Source organism: Oncorhynchus nerka, linkage group LG20 (genome assembly GCF_034236695.1).
Source record: "Oncorhynchus nerka isolate Pitt River linkage group LG20, Oner_Uvic_2.0, whole genome shotgun sequence".
Lineage (NCBI taxonomy): Eukaryota > Metazoa > Chordata > Actinopteri > Salmoniformes > Salmonidae > Oncorhynchus > Oncorhynchus nerka.
Genome location: NC_088415.1, coordinates 69,871,713 through 69,891,065, shown reverse-complemented (window position 1 = coordinate 69,891,065; position 19,353 = coordinate 69,871,713). Strand labels below are relative to the sequence as shown.

Here is a 19,353-nt window from a genome sequence, read left to right as displayed (position 1 = left end):
AAAAATAAATGTATTTATGAATTACTCATTACTTTTACAAATGACAACCTATATTGCATTTCCTGTACTGCATATTATTTGTGTGATCTAAATGTAACACTGAAGTTGTGACAGTGTGGACTCATAGCCTGTCCTGGGTTAAAAAAAAAGCTCAAAATGTTCAATGGCTTGCGATTGCTTTCAAGCAGTGCTTCTGCGTCCTTGATTGCAGTGTTCCTAGAGTTACTGTGGGGGCGTGTCGTCTTATCATCTTTATGCGTGTGAAAAGAATAGGCTACGTTCGATACAATTAATGTAAAAGATAATGACAAACTCAACTGTGAAGAAGAGATCAACTCCGATTGCTTGATGGACTGAAACCGTATTGACCAATGGCACCGACAGTCGATCAAACATCGGAGTCATGGCCGGTGGCTCACCAAACGCACTGTGGCGACAAATGATTTCTAAACATGTCTGATTAATTTTGGACTATCACGGTATTTAGGTGGAGGCTACTGTCCGTGAGCGAAGTTGACATTTCGTGAATGATGCCAGTTCTGTTTGGAATCATACTTCTGTTTTGGTTAGTGGATGAGGTGAGTGATATTTTTAGCCAGAAATTCAATTCAATGTTAAAGTGAATAATTGTTGTCCTCTTTTTGTTTCCGTTAAAAGGTTTAGGCCTGGGTATGACGGTCTTCGGAACTGTCTCGTTGTTCTCTGAAATATTATAGCCTTGGGGTTTATTGAAAGTCAACAAAAACAATGCGCCCTGCTGCTGCAGAAGTTGGGGGCTATTGAGAACTATTTAGGCCTATGAACGCTAGGCAATTATGTAGGCAATTATGTAAGGTCACATAAATCCGTGGTATATTGAATTATATTCTGTACATAATGTATTAAAATCTATATTCTTGAAATGAAACAATATTTAGAAAAACTCACCATTCATTGAAGTCTTACTGGACTCATATTTACATCAGCCTGGATCATATCATATGTACCACAATTAGTTTGGCCTTGTATTGCCTCTAGACCATTTGGTCCCATCCAATAACATCCAATAAATAGATCACACAATACCATTTTACAAAGCTGACTGCACATACAAACAGACACATACACTCACACACACCTACAGTTGCACGCACACATACACACAGGCATCTCTTCATCTTCTAATCGTTGTTAATTGTGACAGAACTGAAGCAGTGACAAACAGCTCTTTGTGGTATTGTTCGTGAGCCCAGCTCCTCTGCTGATGACCAAAAGCAGACTCCAGTCCTGCTCAGGAGCTGTTTTGTCCCCTTGCCATGAGTGTAAATGGAAGGGACATGCTGCAATTGACCGTGGACACAAACATCCACCTGGCAGAACTAGGCTGGAGTGTTTCTCACAATTACTCCCATCCAATAAAGGCCAAGGCTAGCCGGCTCACCTCACAGCTCACACATACCTTACATGGTGATGGATGGACATCAAACAAAAATGGATGTCTCATCATCATAGAAGCCAGAGCCATAGAAAATAACACTGGGGAATAGTGTGATTATGTCTAGTGAGGGCAGATAATAGTGAGAGCCCACAGACTATTTTTCTCTAGTATCTCATTTTAGAGGCTTGTTATACATTAGGTGCTGGGCCTAGTCTGACAGAGGTGGCATTGAACTGTATGTGTGCATAGTGGGTTCTGGTCTGGTCTGGACTTTGCAGTCACCGGTTCACAATCATCTTGAGTTGGCCTCTGAACATAGAGCATTGCATGAAATAGAAGTTTGGTTCATCAAATATAAACTTTGCTTACAGTAAGTGATTTTTGTCTCACTTGTGTTAATGAAAAGCCAACCAAGTCCTGTTTGGTGGTCACATCTGGCACATCACAAAAAAATAAAACTACAAGGTATTCACATGGTTGACAAGTTTCCTACTTAAATGCCGAACACTTAATTTTCCCTCTGACTTGCCCTCTGATCTCATACCAGCAAATATAAATCAATGACTAGTTTTCTTCTTGTCATTGACAGTGCACAGCTTCCAAGAACTACTGCTGGTATTTTGAAGGAGGCTACCCCATCCATTTAATGTAAGTATACTGTACACACACATGGGTAACAAAATTACCTGGACACAGACAACATTTAATTGTAGCATACATTATATTTATTGTTAAGACATTCATATTTTACAACACATCTTCATTTAACCAGGTAAGTTGACTGAGAACACATTCTCATTTACAGCAACGACCTGGGGAATAGTTACAGGGGAGAGGAGATGAATGAGCCAATTGTAAGCTGGGGATGATTAGGTGACTATGATGGTATGAAGGCCAGACTGGGAATTTAGCCAGGAGACCTGCGCCCCTACGCTTACTATAAGTGTCATGGGATCTTCAGTGACCACAGAGAATCAGGACACCCATTTAACATCCCATCTGAAAGACAGCACCCTACACAGGGGAATGTCCCCAATCACTGCCTTGAGAATTGGGATATTTTTTTTTAGACCAGAGGAAAGTGTGTCTCCTACTGGCCCTCCAACAGCACCTCCAGCAGTATCTGGTCTCCCATCCAGAGACTGACCAGGACCAACGCTGCTTAATAGCTTCAGAAGCAAGCCAGCAGTGGGATGCAGGGTGGTATGCTGCTGATTGAACTGTTTGTGAACTTAAAGAGTGCAGTCTATTGATTCCCTCTGGCTTGTTTAAAGACCGGGTTGTGTTTGATTAAAGAAAGTGGTCCCTGGATGTGGATGAATACAGCGAGATCACCAGATTGGAAAAGTTCTAATGAGTTAATACCGGCCTATGACTGATTGATTCTGGCTGTCATTCATATAGGATGCCGTCGAAGCGGCGAGGGGAAAGAAAGAATAAGCTGTAACTTTTCCCAATCCAATCATCAAATCCCACACAGCATCCACCGGGTTGAGAAATCACCTCATTGAAGATCTTTGATTTCGATCTAAATCATTGGACTAATGGGCTAAGCATTAGTCTTCAGACCAAGTCTTTTGAAATAAATTATAAAGACATGTTGGCCACTAAGCTGGCCACTATGCTTTTAGAAATGCATTACAGTGGTGATACATCAGTAGGAGTTGAAGTTATGGTGGTAGAGAAAGGAGATCTTTACTGCATTAACTGGGAGATTTGGATTGCATTGCCTCTGTAAAAAAAAGTGCACACACAGATCTACTGAAATAGAGTATAGTGCAGGCAGACTGTGTGGAATTATAGTGCACTATTAAGAGACTGCTGGCTCAGCTCTATGCCCATCCGACACGAGTGTAAATGGAACGTCATTACATTTTTATGCACTTTTCTCTCTTTGCGTATTCTGAACTTGAACTTAATCATGAGAATAGCATGCTCTTGAGCTGCTATTAGTTCTGGTGGAGATCTAAGAAATTAAGGTGTGGTGGAGGTGTGTTTATAATTACGCTGTAATCTGACCTTGATTTAATTCCCTCATAATTCCACCACTTTTACCCGAGAGTAAACCATGAATAAGGTCGAAAGAACCTACTGGTTCCAAGTGGAAAAAACATCTCCTTAATTTATTTTGTTAGAAATAACAGTATTCTCCATGCACTGTAATTCACAACTTGATAAGAACTATTGAAAGGAGCTAGATAAATGAGTAATTAGTTTGGATAAGGGAATTGTAAATATATATTACACTTGTTTTAGATCTGTTTTAGAAAAAAAGACATAGGCAGTGGTGATCCAGAGCCTATTTAGAGCCCTACATTTAGGGGGGGGGGGGGGGGTAGTTGTTGGGATGTTTATGAATTATCTTTGAAAAAGGGACATTTCTTTTTTTGCTTGGTCTGATCATGTCAACATCATACTTTCAAAATCTTAGCTAGCAGTCATCATCATGAATCAAGTCAACAATCTACTGGCAAATCCTTTTTAATTCTAATCATATGAAGATAAGTAATTAAGAGATTATAGATAAAATCGGTGCTCATCGGACATTGGACATAAATATTACACAACAAGTTGGAAATTGCAAATTCAACAATGAGTGGTTTGGAAGGAATCAGTGGCTAACTGCAAGCATTGCAAAACAACCATCAACCTGCTATTCAGTGGAGTGGCTATGTAGTCCCAAATCTAAGATTAAGGGTCTCTTTTCCTAGTTTAAAATGATAAACATTCAGCATTGGCCATGCTGTCAATGAATCATCATTTGTGCCTTGCTCAAAACAACTGTTAACTCGGAACTACAAAATCGGACTTTAGTGAGTTCAGGACAACTGAGAACTCGGGAAATTAGCTACGACTGGGAAAATACTTTTTGAACTTTCATCCAACTCGCAATTGTAAATTTGGAACTCAGACTTCTTTTTAGAGCTACAACCTGAAGATCACTGACATCATCATGATTCAACTTTTTTTTTCTCTCTCGAGTTCCCAGTTGTCTTGAAAGCACCATAAATCCAGAGAATGCCAGACTTTGATGACAAAGTTTGATGACAAAATTTGCCCACGAAGGACCGCCGCGACACCTTCCTGTTCAAGTGAGCACAGCACAACAAGGTGAGTCCAAAAATGTCTTGTATGCTGCTGCATAAATTATGTAATATGCCAGGGAGATATGTATACTGTAGCAAAGAAAGTAATACTAAATGTATGTTGTGTAGTAAGCTGTAATTAGCCAATGTGCCTCACCCTAATAATTTGGTATATTTTCACCTCTTAATTTCTCCTACTGTTATGACTTGGTGGTGCACATGTAGCCTATAACCTGTTTTTGAGAAATGTAATCATTGAATATTGTAAGAGCTTTCATTGTCTTACAGTATATGCCCCCTTTATTTATCCTATGGTTCTGACTTGGTGTACAGGGAGAACACTGTAAGAACAGCCCATGTTCTGAATTATGTTGCTGTGCATTTCAAAAGTGCTGAACAAATAGTTAAATAGACTACGTCTGTCCTAGCTCGCTCATTAATGTCTTCATCGAAATTACGGATGGCCTCTTATCTGCTTGTCGTCCCCTTATGCAATAGTTTGTACATCTCATTTGTCAGTAGAAACCACATTTGTTTAAGCAAGTCAGCCATGTCAGCTATGTTTTTTTAAAAGGCAGTAAATGAGGCTGAATGAACTGTAGTCCTACCAGATAAGGCTCCGCTAATAGCCAGGTGTAGCAGTGGTAAGGTGTTGGGACTCTGCTGTTGGGACAGCTTTATGTAGGCCCTAACAGTTTGTGGGTACCATTTGTCACCATTATAGTGCAATTAATGTATAGTTTAGTGTTCTGTTGTGTAGTGGCTTTGCTGGCATGTATCCCGCATTTTTTTTTTTTTTGCCCCACGTGCTCCAGCAGGTATATCTCACTGGTCACCCCCAAAGCCAATTCTTCCTTTGGCCGCCTCACCTTCCAGTTCTCTGCTGCCAATGACTGGAACGAACTGCAAAAATCACTAAAGCTGGAGACTCTTACCCCCCTCACTAACTTTAAACACCAGCTGTCAGAGCAGCTCACAGATCTCTGCACCTGCACATAGCTCATCTGTAAATTAGCCCATCCAATCTACCCCATCCCCATACTGTATTTATTTATCTTGCTCCTTTGCACCCCAGTATCTCTACTTGCACACACAGTGGGGCAAAAAAGTATTTAGTCAGCCACCAATTGTGCAAGTTCTCCCACTTAAAAATATGTAATTTTCATCATAGGTACACTTCAACTATGACAGACAAAATGAGAAAAAAATCCAGAAAATCACATTGTAGGATTTTTAATGAATTTATTTGCAAATTATGGTGGAAAATAAGTATTTTTGGTCAATAACAAAAGTGTATCTCAATGCTTTGTTATACCCTTTGTTGGCAATGACAGAGGTCAAACGTTTTCTGTAAGTCTTCACAAGGTTTTCACACACTGTTGCTGGTATTTAGGCCCATTCCTCCATGCAGATCTCCTCTAGAGCAGTGATGTTTTGGGGCTGTTGCTGGGCAACACGGACTTTCAACTCCCTCCAAAGATTTTCTATGGGGTTGAGATCTGGAGACTGGCTAGGCCACTCCAGGACCTTGAAATGCTTCTTACGAAGCCACTCCTTCGTTGCCCGGGTGGTGTGTTTGGGATCATTGTTATGTTAAAAGACCCAGCCACGTTTCATCTTCAATGCCCTTGCTGATGGAAGGAGGTTTTCACTCAAAATCTCACGATACATGGCCCCATTCATTCTTTCCTTTACACGGATCAGTCGTCCTGGTCCCTTTGCAGAAAAACAGCCCCAAAGCATGATGTTTCCACCCCCATGCTTCACAGTAGGTATGGTGTTCTTTGGATGCAATTCAGCATTCTTTGTCCTCCAAACACGACGAGTTGAGTTTTTACCAAAAAGTTATATTTTGGTTTCATCTGACCATATGACATTCTCCCAATCTTCTTCTGGATCATCCAAATGCTCTCTAGCAAACTTCAGACGGGCCTGGACATGTACTGGCTTAAGCAGGGGGACACGTCTGGCACTGCAGGATTTGAGTCCCTGGCGGCATAGTGTGTTACTGATGGTAGGCTTTGTTACTTTGGTCCCAGCTCTCTGCAGGTCATTCACTAGGTCCCCCCGTGTGGTTCTGGGATTTTTGCTCACCGTTCTTGTGATCATTTTGACCCCACGGGGTGAGATCTTGCGCGGAGCCCCAGATAGAGGGAGATTATCAGTGGTCTTGTATGTCTTCGATTTCCTAATAATTGCTCCCACAGTTGATTTCTTCAAACCAAGCTGCTTACCTATTGCAGATTCAGTCTTCCCAGCCTGGTGCAGGTCTACAATTTTGTTTCTGGTGTCCTTTGACAGCTCTTTGGTCTTGGCCATAGTGGAGTTTGGAGTGTGACTGTTTGAGGTTGTGGGCAGGTGTCTTTTGTACTGATAAGAAGTTCAAACAGGTGCCATTAATACAGGTAACGAGTGGGGGACAAAGGAGCCTCTTAAAGAAGAAGTTACAGGTTTGTGAGAGCCAGAAATCTTGCTTGTTTGTAGGTGACCAAATACTAATTTTCCACCATAATTTGCAAATAAATTCATAAAAAATCCTACAATGTTTTTTTCTCATTTTGTCTGTCATAGTTGAAGTGTACCTATGATGAAAATTACAGGCCTCTCTCATCTTTTTAAGTGGGAGAACTTGCACAATTGGTGGCTGACTAAATACTATTTTGCCCCACTGTACATCTTCTGCACATTCTACCATTCCAGTGTTTAATTGCTATATTGTAATTACTTCGCCACCATGGCCTATTTATTGCCTTTACCTCCCTTATCCTACCTCATTTGCACATGCTGTATATAGATATTTGTACTGTATTATTGATTGTATGTTTGTTTATTCCATGTGTAACTCTGTGTTGTTGTATATGTCGAACTGCTTTGCTTTATCTTGGCCAGTTCGCAGTTGCAAATCAGAACTTGTTCTCAACTAGCCTACCTGGTTAAATTAAATAAAATAAATAAAAACATGCTAAAATCGCCACTGCATGTAGGCTAATTCAATTGTTATGGAGCAGAGTGCAGACCAAGCTGTACAGTTTGAACCCAAAGCATGGCGCAATACTTAGCTGTGTCATCATACAGTTCCATGGTTAGCATAGGCAATAGAGGTGAGTATAGCCTACTATTGTACACTATTCTCCCTATTTTAATTCTATATGCACTAATCTTCCAACATTACCAAGGGTTAAATAACTGCATGTGGCAATTTTCAGAATGACTCAAACCACTGTATTTTTTATTCATCAATATATTTCAAGTCTCTCCAAACCAGCATTTTTTAATGATTCATACATACTTTCCTAACCCTAAAATTTGCATAAATATTCTACAAGATCTGAATATTTGTAAATCTACCAGTTGGTGTCGATACGGAGACGAATATGTATTTATTTAGATGGCTTTCTTTCATCGATCCCTATTTTCTGAACCTATTCTCTTAATCCATTCTAGTCTGTCAACAAAATGAATGTACACCGTATTTAAAGGGATGGCTTAACATAAATGTACTGAAAACCCTGTTGAATGAAGGCGTGAAAAAATCTGTTGCCAGCAAGTGGGAGAGTTTTCAGCAGTTAAATTACATTTATTCAGCGCGTAAAGGGAACCACGCCTGCAAAGCCTGTTACACACCTTAATAAGGTAAGTCTGAATACCGATTACTGAAAAGTGCGTAAGAAAGGCATACTTTCCTCAATCGAAATCGGGGCCCTAGCGATGTGCTGCTAATTACTTGTGTAATGGATGGCCTTCAAAGGATAATTCCGGATTTTTCTTTTTCTCCCCAATTATTTAGTAGTTACTATCTTGTCTCATCGCTACAACTCCCGTACGGGCTCGGGAGAGACGAAGGTCGAAAGTCATGCGTCCTCCGAAACACAACCCAACCAAGCCACACTGCTTCTTAACACAGCGCGCATCCAACCAGGAAGCCAGCCGCACCAATATGTCGGAGGAAACACCGTGCACCTGGCGACCTTGGTTAGCGTGCACTGCGCCCGGCCCGCCACAGGAGTTGCTGGTGCGCGATGAGACAAGGATATCCCTACCGGCCTAACCCGGACGACGCTAGGCCAATTGTGCGTCGCCCCACGGACATCCCAGTTGCGGCCGGCTGCGACAGAGCCTGGGCGCGAACTGAGAGTCTCTGGTTATACTTCGGGATTTTGACAATGATGTCCTTTATCTACTTCCCCAGAGTCAGAAGAACTAGTGGATACAATTTTTATGTCTCTGTGTCCAGTGCCGTGGAATATTTCTGATTCAAAGGAGCAAGACTTTGTAATTTCTTGTCATCTTTATTTAATATCGATTCATTATTGCAATGAAGCGGGTGGATACCACACTCTGAAATGTGATGGGAGAACTCAAGGAGCAGAACCGAGCCACACTATTTCATAGTTAAGACACATACTCCTGAATACGTGACAAACAAAAGATGTCTGGAAAAGTTTGTATGAATCATAAAGGTTAGGATTTGTATGTGAGAAAGAGTATCCCCCAGCCAGATAGCATTTACTGTGAGGACTGTTCAAATTGTATAGAAAAGAGGGTTTGGCCCCTAAGACAAGGTTCCTCCTATCAGCCGCCCACACCAGAGACATCTCCTCCCTGGTACCTCACAGTATACAAACACCAACTCATTCTATGGAATGCAGGCTGTCGGTTTTATCACCAAGGCATCATAAATCAATTGCTAGCGCCAAGGCCCAGTCCCACAGACACAGATGAGAGTACTCATCAAACCTTATTTGATGCATAAACAGTATTATAACATAATCTTGTAATTTTTTCTACCATACCAGTATGAAGGAAGTTAAGAGTATCTGCTAGAATGCTAGCAGATACCTATAAACTTCGTCATTGCACTAGTGCAGTGGTGATTTTAGCATGTACATCTTAGTGGGGGAAAAAAACAAAATGTGGGATGCATGCCAGCAAAGCCACTACACAAGACTAAACAATACATTAATTGCACTATTACGGTGACGAACGGTGCCCACAAACTGTTAGGGCCTACATAAAGCTGTCCCAACAGCAGCACTTTTGAAATGTACAGTGCCAGAATTCAGAACATGGACCGTTCTTACAGTATACTCCTTGTACAACTAGCTAGAACCGTAGGATAAATAAAAGGGGCAAATAAACAGACAAGGAAAGCTCAATGATTACATTTCTCTAAAACAGGTTATAGGCTACAGTTAAAACAGTAGGCAAAATTAAGAGGTGAAAATATAATTATTAGGGTGAGGCACATGGAACGCCGTTTGGGTCTTTTATGTGTCAAAAAAGATACACATCATATAACACTATTTGATGCGTTAAAGAAGCTTTTAATTTGACACGTGTGACCACGAACGATATGTTTACAATACTGAATTGGTGAAAATAGACCAAATGATTAGGGTGAGGCACATGGGCTACTAACAGCTTACTACACAACATACACTTATTATTACTTTCTTAGATACAGTATACAGTTGAAGTCGGAAGTTTACATACACCTTAGCCAAATACATTTAAACTCAGTTTTTCACAATTCCTGACATTTAATCCGAGTAAAAATGCCCTGTCTTAGGTCAGTTAGGATGACCACTTTATTTTAAGAATGTGAAATGTCAGAATAATAGTAGAGAGAATGATTTATTTCAGCTTTTATTTCTTTCATCACATTCCCAGTGGGTCAGAAATTTACATACACTCAATTAGTATTTGGTAGCATTGCCTATAAATTGTGTAAGGTCAAATGTTTCGGATAGCCTTCCACAAGCTTCCCACAATAAGTTGGGTGAATTTTGGCCCATTCCTCCTGACAGAGCTGGTGTAACTGAGTCAGGTTTGTAGGCCTCCTTGCTCGCACACGCTTTTTCAGTTCTGCCCACAAATTTTCTATAGGATTGAGGTCAGGGCATTGTGATGGCCACTCCAATACCTTGACGTTGTTGTCCTTAAGCTATTTTGGCACAACTTTGGAAGTGTGCTTGGGGGCATTGTCCATTTGGAAGACCCATTTGCGACCAAGCTTTAAATTCCTGACTGATGTCTTGAGATGTTGCTTTAATATATCCACATAATTGTCCTACCTCATGACGCCATCTATTTTGTGAAGTGCACCAGTCCCTCCTGCAGCAAAGCACCCCCACAACATGATGCTGCCACCCCCGTGCTTCACGGTTGGGATGGTGTTCTTCGGCTTGCAAGCCTCCCCCTTTTTCCTCCAAACATAACGATGGTCATTGTGGCCAAACAGTTATATTTTTGTTTCATCAGACCAGAGGACATTTCTCCAAAAACTACGATCTTAGTCCCCATGTGCAGTTGCAAACTGTAGTCTGAATTTTTTATGGCTGTTTTGGAGCATCGGCTTCTTCCTTGCTGAGCGGCCTTTCAGGTTATGTTGATATAAGACTTGTTTTACTGTGGATATAGATATTTTTGTACCTGTTTCCTCCAACATATTCACCAGGTCCTTTGCTGTTATTCTGGGATTGATTTGCATTTTTCGCACCAAAGTACGTTCATCTCTAGGAGACAGAACGCGTCTCCTTCCTGAGCATTATGACGGCTGCGTGGTCCCATGGTGTTTAAACTTGCATACTATTGCTTGTACAGATAAACATGGTACCTTCAGATGTTTGGAATTTGCTCCCAAGGATGAACCAGACTTGTGAAGATATACCTTTTTTTCCTGAGGTCTTGGCTGATTTATTTTGATTTTCCCATGATGTCAAGCAAAGAGGCACTGAGTTTGAAGTTAGGCCTTCAAATACATCCGCTGGTTCACCTCCAATTGACTCAAATGATTTCAATTAGCCTACCAGTGTTTCTGAAGCCATGATATCATTTTCGGGAATTTTCCAAGCTGTTTAAAGGCACAGTCAGCTTAAGTGTATGTAAACTTCTGACACACTGGAATTGTGATACAGTGAATTATAAATTAATCTGAATCTGGGGAAGTAAATAAAAGGTCTTATTGCCAAAATCCTGAAGTATCACTTTAATGCTGAAAGCTGGTAAATTAGCTCTCACCCTTCTAGTACGGCTGGTGTTGAAATACAGTACAAAATACTGACAGTAGGAGAGGGAGCATTTTAAATGTCGAGGAGGATTTGTCATGGAAGTGGTTTGCTGTCTATTTAGCCAGAGGATTTAATGTTCTGTGCAGCTCAGTGGATGATGAACATTTCTCTGAAATCTGTAATGATTCCATAAATAATCTCTCCTCCATGTTTAAAACTGAAGCTGCTTTACGCCCTTGAAAAACATCAGACACTGCTGCTCTCTGTGCAGGGCAGATCTGAAGACTGGAACTGCCAAATCACATCTCTGCCTGACACAATCAGCCCCACCTCATCAAAAAAACATCACACTGTATCAAACATATTATCCTATAATAATAATTTTTCATAAGTATGATTAATTGTTAACTTTCAAAAAATATATACAAAATAAATAAATAAATGGCTACCTAAAAGTTCCGATATTTGACGTAGAAAACTTTTTGTATCTGGGCGAAGGTATGTGTGTGTGTGTGTGTGTGTGTGTGTGTGTGTGTGTGTGTGTGTGTGTGTCGCACACACAGTAGTCAAGTCACAGAGAACAATTCATCATCAGATTTCCTCTATACAGATGCTGACAATTGATCTGCAGGGGGTTCAGATAGCGATCCAATTTCAGCTCAGGGACTCAAGACAAACTGAAATGAAAGGACGTGGAACTAAACTCAGTGTACCCTCAATAGTTTACTCAATATTCATCTTAGACCGCAGAGCAGTTTTCATCTGCTTGACATGTCTATTTTACTGGGCCACTTGGTATTTTTCTCTGACTTTTCCCGCAGTATTGTAAATTGTACTGTGCTTATGAGAACTGCCATTTGTTAATGTGTTTTGATAGGGATGTTGGAAGACTATACTGTTTGCAGTGTCTCCTGACCCCTCCTGTCTCAGCCTCCAGTATTTGTGCTGCAGTAGTTTGTGTCGGGGGGCTAGGGTCAGTTTGTTATATCTGGAGTACTTCTCCTGTCCTATTCGGTGTCCTGTGTGAATCTAAGTGTGCGTTCTCTAATTCTCTCCTTCTCTCTTTCTTTCTCTCTCTCGGAGGACCTGAGCCCTAGGACCATGCCCCAGGACTACCTGACATGATGACTCCTTGCTGTCCCCAGTCCACCTGGCCATGCTGCTGCTCCAGTTTCAACTGTTCTGCCTTATTATTATTCGACCATGCTGGTCATTTATGAACATTTGAACATCTTGGCCATGTTCTGTTATAATCTCCACCCGGCACAGCCAGAAGAGGACTGGCCACCCCACATAGCCTGGTTCCTCTCTAGGTTTCTTCCTAGGTTTTGGCCTTTCTAGGGAGTTTTTCCTAGCCACCATGCTTCTACACCTGCATTGCTTGCTGTTTGGGGTTTTAGGCTGGGTTTCTGTACAGCACTTTGAGATATCAGCTGATGTACGAAGGGCTATATAAATCAATTTGATTTGATTTGCACAAAAGCCTTCTCTTAGTCAGTATTCTAGATGTATGTGTGTGTGTATTGTAGATGCCGATCGTATGAGGACTGTTGTGGGACACGGTGCTGTGTCCGAGCCCTCTCCATCCAGAGACTATGGTACTTCTGGTGAGTTCCCCCAATAATAGCCTGCCAGTCTTACTTCTCTCCTCCCTCCTCTCTCTCTTTTTCTCAATCTTCTTTCTGTCTCGCTCTGTATTTTTCACTCTCTCTCGCATTAACTTGCTCCCTGCATGTACTTGTGTGCATTTATGCATAAGACATTAGTTTGTTCATAGAGTTTGCGGTCCTTTGGGAACTCCTTTGTTTCTACTTAGAACATGCCCCTCATGCGAGGGCTTCTTGCTGTAGCTTAAAATAGCTACACTGGCTCACAGTGAAATGCTTAATTGTTATGACATGATCCTAATATGCAATTCAGTCAGAAACTGCTCTCTCTCGTGTGTGTGTGTGTGTGTGTGTGTGTGTGTGTGTGTGTGTGTGTGTGTGTGTGTGTGTGTGTGTGTGTGTGTGTGTGTGTGTGTGTGTGTGTGTGTGTGTGTGTGTGTGTGTGTGTGTGTGTGTGTGTGTACCACAGGAGGCTGCTGATGGGAGGACTTCTCATAATGGCTGGAATGAAGTAAATGGAATGGTTTCAAACACATGGAAACCATGTGTTTGATGTGTTCAATAACATTCCATTCACTCCGTTCCAGCCATTACTATGAGCCCATCCTCCCCAATTAAGGTGCCACTAGCCTCCTGTTTACAGTCACCTATTTGGCCCATGGTGTTAAAGACCAAGTAAAAAATAATTAATTGATGTCAAGCCCTTCATAATGTAAAAACGTTTTTAAAAGTCTCATGCAATGTAGGCCTGTACTGAACACCACATATAGGTTACTGTAGGCTATATCATAGAAATCAAAAGCTATTTCCATGTGAAGATTTTATGAGATTTGCTCCATTGGATTTGTTGGTAGGTCTACTTTATGCTCAAATAGCCACAATAGCCTATTGGCAACCATCTAAAACTGTAAGGGTACAGCCTTAGTGTTCACTGTAAACACGTGCCAGGAGTTGCACAAAAATCTCACAATGTTCAAGTTTCCGCTTACAAGACCTAAAATGTGCTCAGTTCCCCCCAAAATTTGAGGGAGCATTGGTCAAGAGGAACCTTTATGCTGAAGTATGACAAATCATTTTAGACCCAAGCCACCCCCTGTACCCGGACTTTGAACTACTCCCCTCTGGGCACAGGTATTGGGCACCCCTCAGCAGGAAAAACAGAACTAGAACCCACACACACCTAATTAAAGGACACTGCCCCTTTAATTAAGACATACGTTTTTCATCTGACTGACTTTTCAAAGACAACTTGAAATGTAGCCTACAGGTTTTGTGCTCTTGTGTGAAGAAGTATCTCCCTGTTGCTGACCTATACTTATCTATAACTTGGCTAATAACTCGCAAAGAATATCAACATGTGCACGCACACGCGCTACTGTACGCACTGATCTGAACTGGGTGATTGAAAGACCGCTCGTGGGCTACCTCGGCCAATATAATTATACTCAATTGCGCTCTGGCTCTGCCTACAACAAAATCACAGACCCAATCTTGCAAAGTTAGATTTGTTTTGTTTTGTTTAATTGAAAAGGGGCTGATATAATGTTGAACAGAGAATAGTGCAAACTAATGGGACGAACTCAGTGAAATTCAGTCTCGTCTTTGCGCGTCGTGGTATTTCTTCAGCGCAGCAGTCCTTCAGGAGGGAACATTGGTCTTGACTTTAGTTTGTTCTTCAGTTCAGTACACCAGTTTGAAAGAAAGGTCCCTATACTATATTTAAACAATAAGGCGTGGGGGTGGTATATAGCCAATATACCACGGCTAAGGGCTGTTCTTACGCACGACTCAACGGGGAGTCCCTGGATACAGCTCTTAGCCCTGGTATATTGGCCATATACCATAAACTCCCGAGGTGCCTTATTGCTACTATGAACTGGTTACCAACGTAATTAGATCAGTAAAAAAATATATATTTTTGTCATACCTGTGGTATAACTTCTGCTTTGAATGATGATTGGCTGACAGCCTTATACCAGGGGTATGACAAAATATTTATTTTAACTGCTCTAATTACGTTGGTAACAAGTTGATAATAACAATTGTGGTATATGGCCAATAGGGCTGTAGCCAGGCAATCCTTATGCACAACACAACACGAACAGCCCTTAGCCGTGGTATATTGGCCATATACCACACCCCCTCATGCCTTATTCCTTAAATATACCACGGCTGTCAGACAATCAGCATTCAGGGCTCGAACCGCCCAGTTTATAATTTAGAATGAATCCTTCACCTAGCCCCCATCTTAAATCAGATTCAATAAGACAATGGCCCCATTTATACCTGGTGCTAACATGTAGCTTTTGTTCTGATCTTGTCCACAATCTGATTGTGCCCAAAATTTTTGGACAGGTGTAGACAAAAAAAAAAAAAAAAAGATGCATTGTGATCTGATCTCCCTGACCACCTACCTCCGGAGGGAGTTAGGCACGTATTTGGTCTGGATATCTCACAAGTGTAGACAGATCTTGACAGTGAGACCATTTCAAGAAATCATTGACAGGTGGCACCATTGTCTTATGCAGTGGCCCCCCTGTTTTGCATGTTATTTTGGTATTAATACGTGTCACATATCAGTTTGCAAACAATGTAAAAAACAACAACATTGATTTAATAATTTTCTATTTTTTTGCTTTCTTGAGTAAGGTAGCTCCAAATTGCAGGTGATTCAGCTTAGCTCAGTGCTTTCTGTGGTGGTGGGGCACCCATATGTGGTGGGGCATCACACATCCCCATATGCTCCATTCACCACTTAAACTTACTCAACAGTGATCCCATCATTGATCTGAGCGCAACTGTTAATCTGGGTCACGGCACCACTGTAAACGACGTCACGCTGCTTGCTTAGTGAGTATCACTTCCTTCCGATTCGGCCCATGCCTGACAAGAACTCAGGACCTTTGCCTTGCTAGCACGTGACCGCCCTCTTGAAGCATCTTCTCAGCAGTTGGTGCCACACGAAAAACTGGCTATTCACTGGCGCAAGTGGGGACACTTCAGGCTGAGGAATACGTTTCACACATCCCCATGTGCTACATTAGCACCAGGTTTAAACAAGGCTTGTGAAAGGTATTTTTGCAGACAGAAAAGACAAAGCAAGGTCCCTCAGCCTTTTCAAACATTCAGAGACAATCCAATTAATATCAATATTGGGCTATTAAGGTATTCCTATACTAGTGTAGTAGAAATTTCGGACTGTCAAGGATGAACTCTTTCAGTCCAGTAAATTGAGCCCATGAATTCTATCAACAACTACCACTGATATCACAGAAGACTCAAGTCTAATTTCCTCAGTCAGAACATCTTGAAGCTCCTTATTCCTTTCATGCCATCTTTCTTTTATCTCTTAGTCTGTCAATGTAAGGCCATGAATTGATGGTTAAGTAGCGTGTATTATGTACGTTTTTGCTGTCTTTGTTTGCAGGCTGCTGCTGATGATGGGTGTGTTGTTCTGCTGTGGGGCGGGGTTCTTCATCCGCAGATGCATGTACCCCTCCCCCTTCCTGAAGACATCTTTAATGTGGCATTCGCCAGACACCCAATGACAGCTCCAGGTGAGTCCCATATGTACATCCTCCTCTTCTATTCCCTCTCCCACTCTTTCTCCTCCCACTCACTCCTCTCACTTTTCTTTTCTTACTCAATACCCCACTACCACAGCCTCTCTCCAGATCTTCTCTATTTTATCCCCGCCCCCCATCAAGTTATTTCCTTTTCTCCTTTCATCTCCCACTATTCCAGACTCAGCGCAGTCATTTATACATAGCAGAGTACAAATGAACCTTTCTCAATTTACTATAATGATCTGGTCAGAAAGGACCAGTCTCGGATCTCAGTACAGTGATTGACTCTCTTTTTCTGATTCTGGATCCAAAATGGCACACTGGTTCCTATATAGTCCACTACAAATAGGGTTTGGGCCAAAAGTAGTGCACTATGAAGGGAATAGGGTGCAATGTGGGACTAACACTGGGTCGGCTTCTTGGATCCATTCTGGCTGATGTCACTCTGAACACATTCTTGCTATTTTGACTGACACACACACACACACACACACACACACACACTAGCCCCTCCACTCATTGATCTGGAAATATGGGTATTCATATTTCATGTTTTGGCTCTGGAGGGAAGAAGAGTAAAATATAATAGTGCTATTATTCCATGTGTTTTCTGTGTTGAGGTTTAAAATGTGATACATTCTAGTTCAGTGCTGCACCAAAATCTGTCACTGAGTGGACCAAATGGAACTGAGCTGAGAAATGCTGCTTATTCATATTCATGCCTTTAACACGTGCTCAGATTCGGACCTCTCTCACACCAAATGTCACTCAGTTCAGCTTTCACTGTAGCAGTCAGACAGTGTAGCAGACAAGTCTGGACAACAGTGGTATTTTTGTGAAATGTCCTGTATTGCGGGCCACATTATTTACGTCAACCTTACGAAACAAAATACTGTGCGTAGATGGTGAACTACGTGAGTTTTCATTAATTTATCTACTCTCTTTGTCCTCCAGGACTGCAGCAGGCCAGCATGCAGAACTATGGGGACCCAGAACTATGGGGACCCAGGAGGGATGATCCCTACCCCTCCCACTTGGCAGCACCCTACCCACACCCAACCCCTCCTGCTTACTGCTTACCCTATGAACAGGTGCTGCAGGCCTCGGAGAAGAGGTAACCTGGAGGAAAGACATTGGAATTAATGAAATTATTTCAAACCCTTCAGAGTTCCCAACGCCGCCACAACTGGCAGCAAAGCGAGAGAGAGTTCTCTGCACATCAATAAGGAAGGGTCACTATCCTACGTTTTGACTCATGAGTAAAAAGCGAGTCTGATATTGTAGATTACTAGAAATGGAATAGCATCTCTACATTAAAAACATCTCATTAAGGGACGCTGGCCCTGGACAAAAAAGCATGCATTTAAATAGCTTTTTAGTCCGGGACTAGGCTTAATCTGTGTCTGAGAAACCAGCCCTGAAAGCAGCTTCAGTCTGTATCACAATGAATCTGTGTCAAAGTGTTTGTTTTGACGTCACCTCTCGAAGAGACCCAACAGGATAAAAACAGACATGGATTCCGAAAGAGAGGTGCTCTGTCAACAACACTGTGTCAGCTGGAAGAGCAGCATCTATCTGAGCACAACTCACTCAGATCACCCACTCAGGATACTGTATTATCGCCCACTGTCTGGTATGTGTTTAATATCACTGCGGTTGGAGCATTTAGTATCTCTAGTTGAGGAACAAGTTTACTGTAGATCAGAAGCCTGTAAATGCTGTGGACATACTATAGTCATGGCAAATCAGTTTAGCTTTGTCTCTTAATTCATTTTGGTGCATGACTTTCCTCTATATTTTATGCAATTTGCTAATGAATTCAGGTATGGTGTGGTCATTGTTTCAAAAAAAAAATACAAAAAAAATCACAGTATCCTGAATTAACAGAGGGTAAATATATCACCAGCTTGCCTAATAAAGTGATTAGTCTGGAAATAAATGGTGTTCCTTCCAAATATTACAAGTTAAGGTCGCTACAATGCTCTTTGCCCAGAATCCCAATGTAATATGTCTTACCACAACCTTTCCAGTGCTCCCTTTTCCCATTCAACAGGAATACTGATACATCATGGAAGACTTTAAACCACTAGGTGTCAGTATGATGTTCAACATGCAGCCAGCTGTGTTGCAGTATGTGCTCTGGAGGCAAGCTGCTGGGCTGTACAACACAAACCATTGATTTTCTATATCACATTAGTTCTCATTCATTTCCAATGGATTGGATCCGTTTTGATCTTCACCCATTTTCTGAGTGTGCCACATTAAATCCTGCAAATGGGTGTTTTGTACATATCCTTCACACAACAGGTACAGTGCATTCGGAAGGTATTCAGACCCCTTGACTTTTTCCCAATTTTGTTACGTTACAGCCTTATTCTAAAATGGCTGAAATAACTGTTTTCCCCTCATCAATCTACCCCATAATGAAAACAGGTTTTTACAAATGTTAGCAAATGTATATATTATTTAAATATGTATTCAGACCCTTTGCTATGAGACTCGAAATTGAGCTCAGGTGCATCCTGTTTCCATTGAGCAATGAGATGTTTCTACAACTTGGAGTCAACCTGTGGTAAATTCAATTGATTGGACATGATTATCTATATGTCTATCTATATAAGCTCCCACAGTTGACAGTGCAAGTCAGGAATTGTCCGTAGAGCTCTG

The 19,353-nt window shown here is 41.5% G+C and overlaps 1 pseudogene; it reads left to right on the top strand.

The window, feature by feature from the left end:
- Positions 1-167: 167 nt before the first annotated feature.
- LOC115103032 (WW domain binding protein VOPP1-like) lies at positions 168-17,912 on the top strand (annotated as a pseudogene).
- The last annotated feature ends 1,441 nt before the right edge of the window (positions 17,913-19,353 follow it).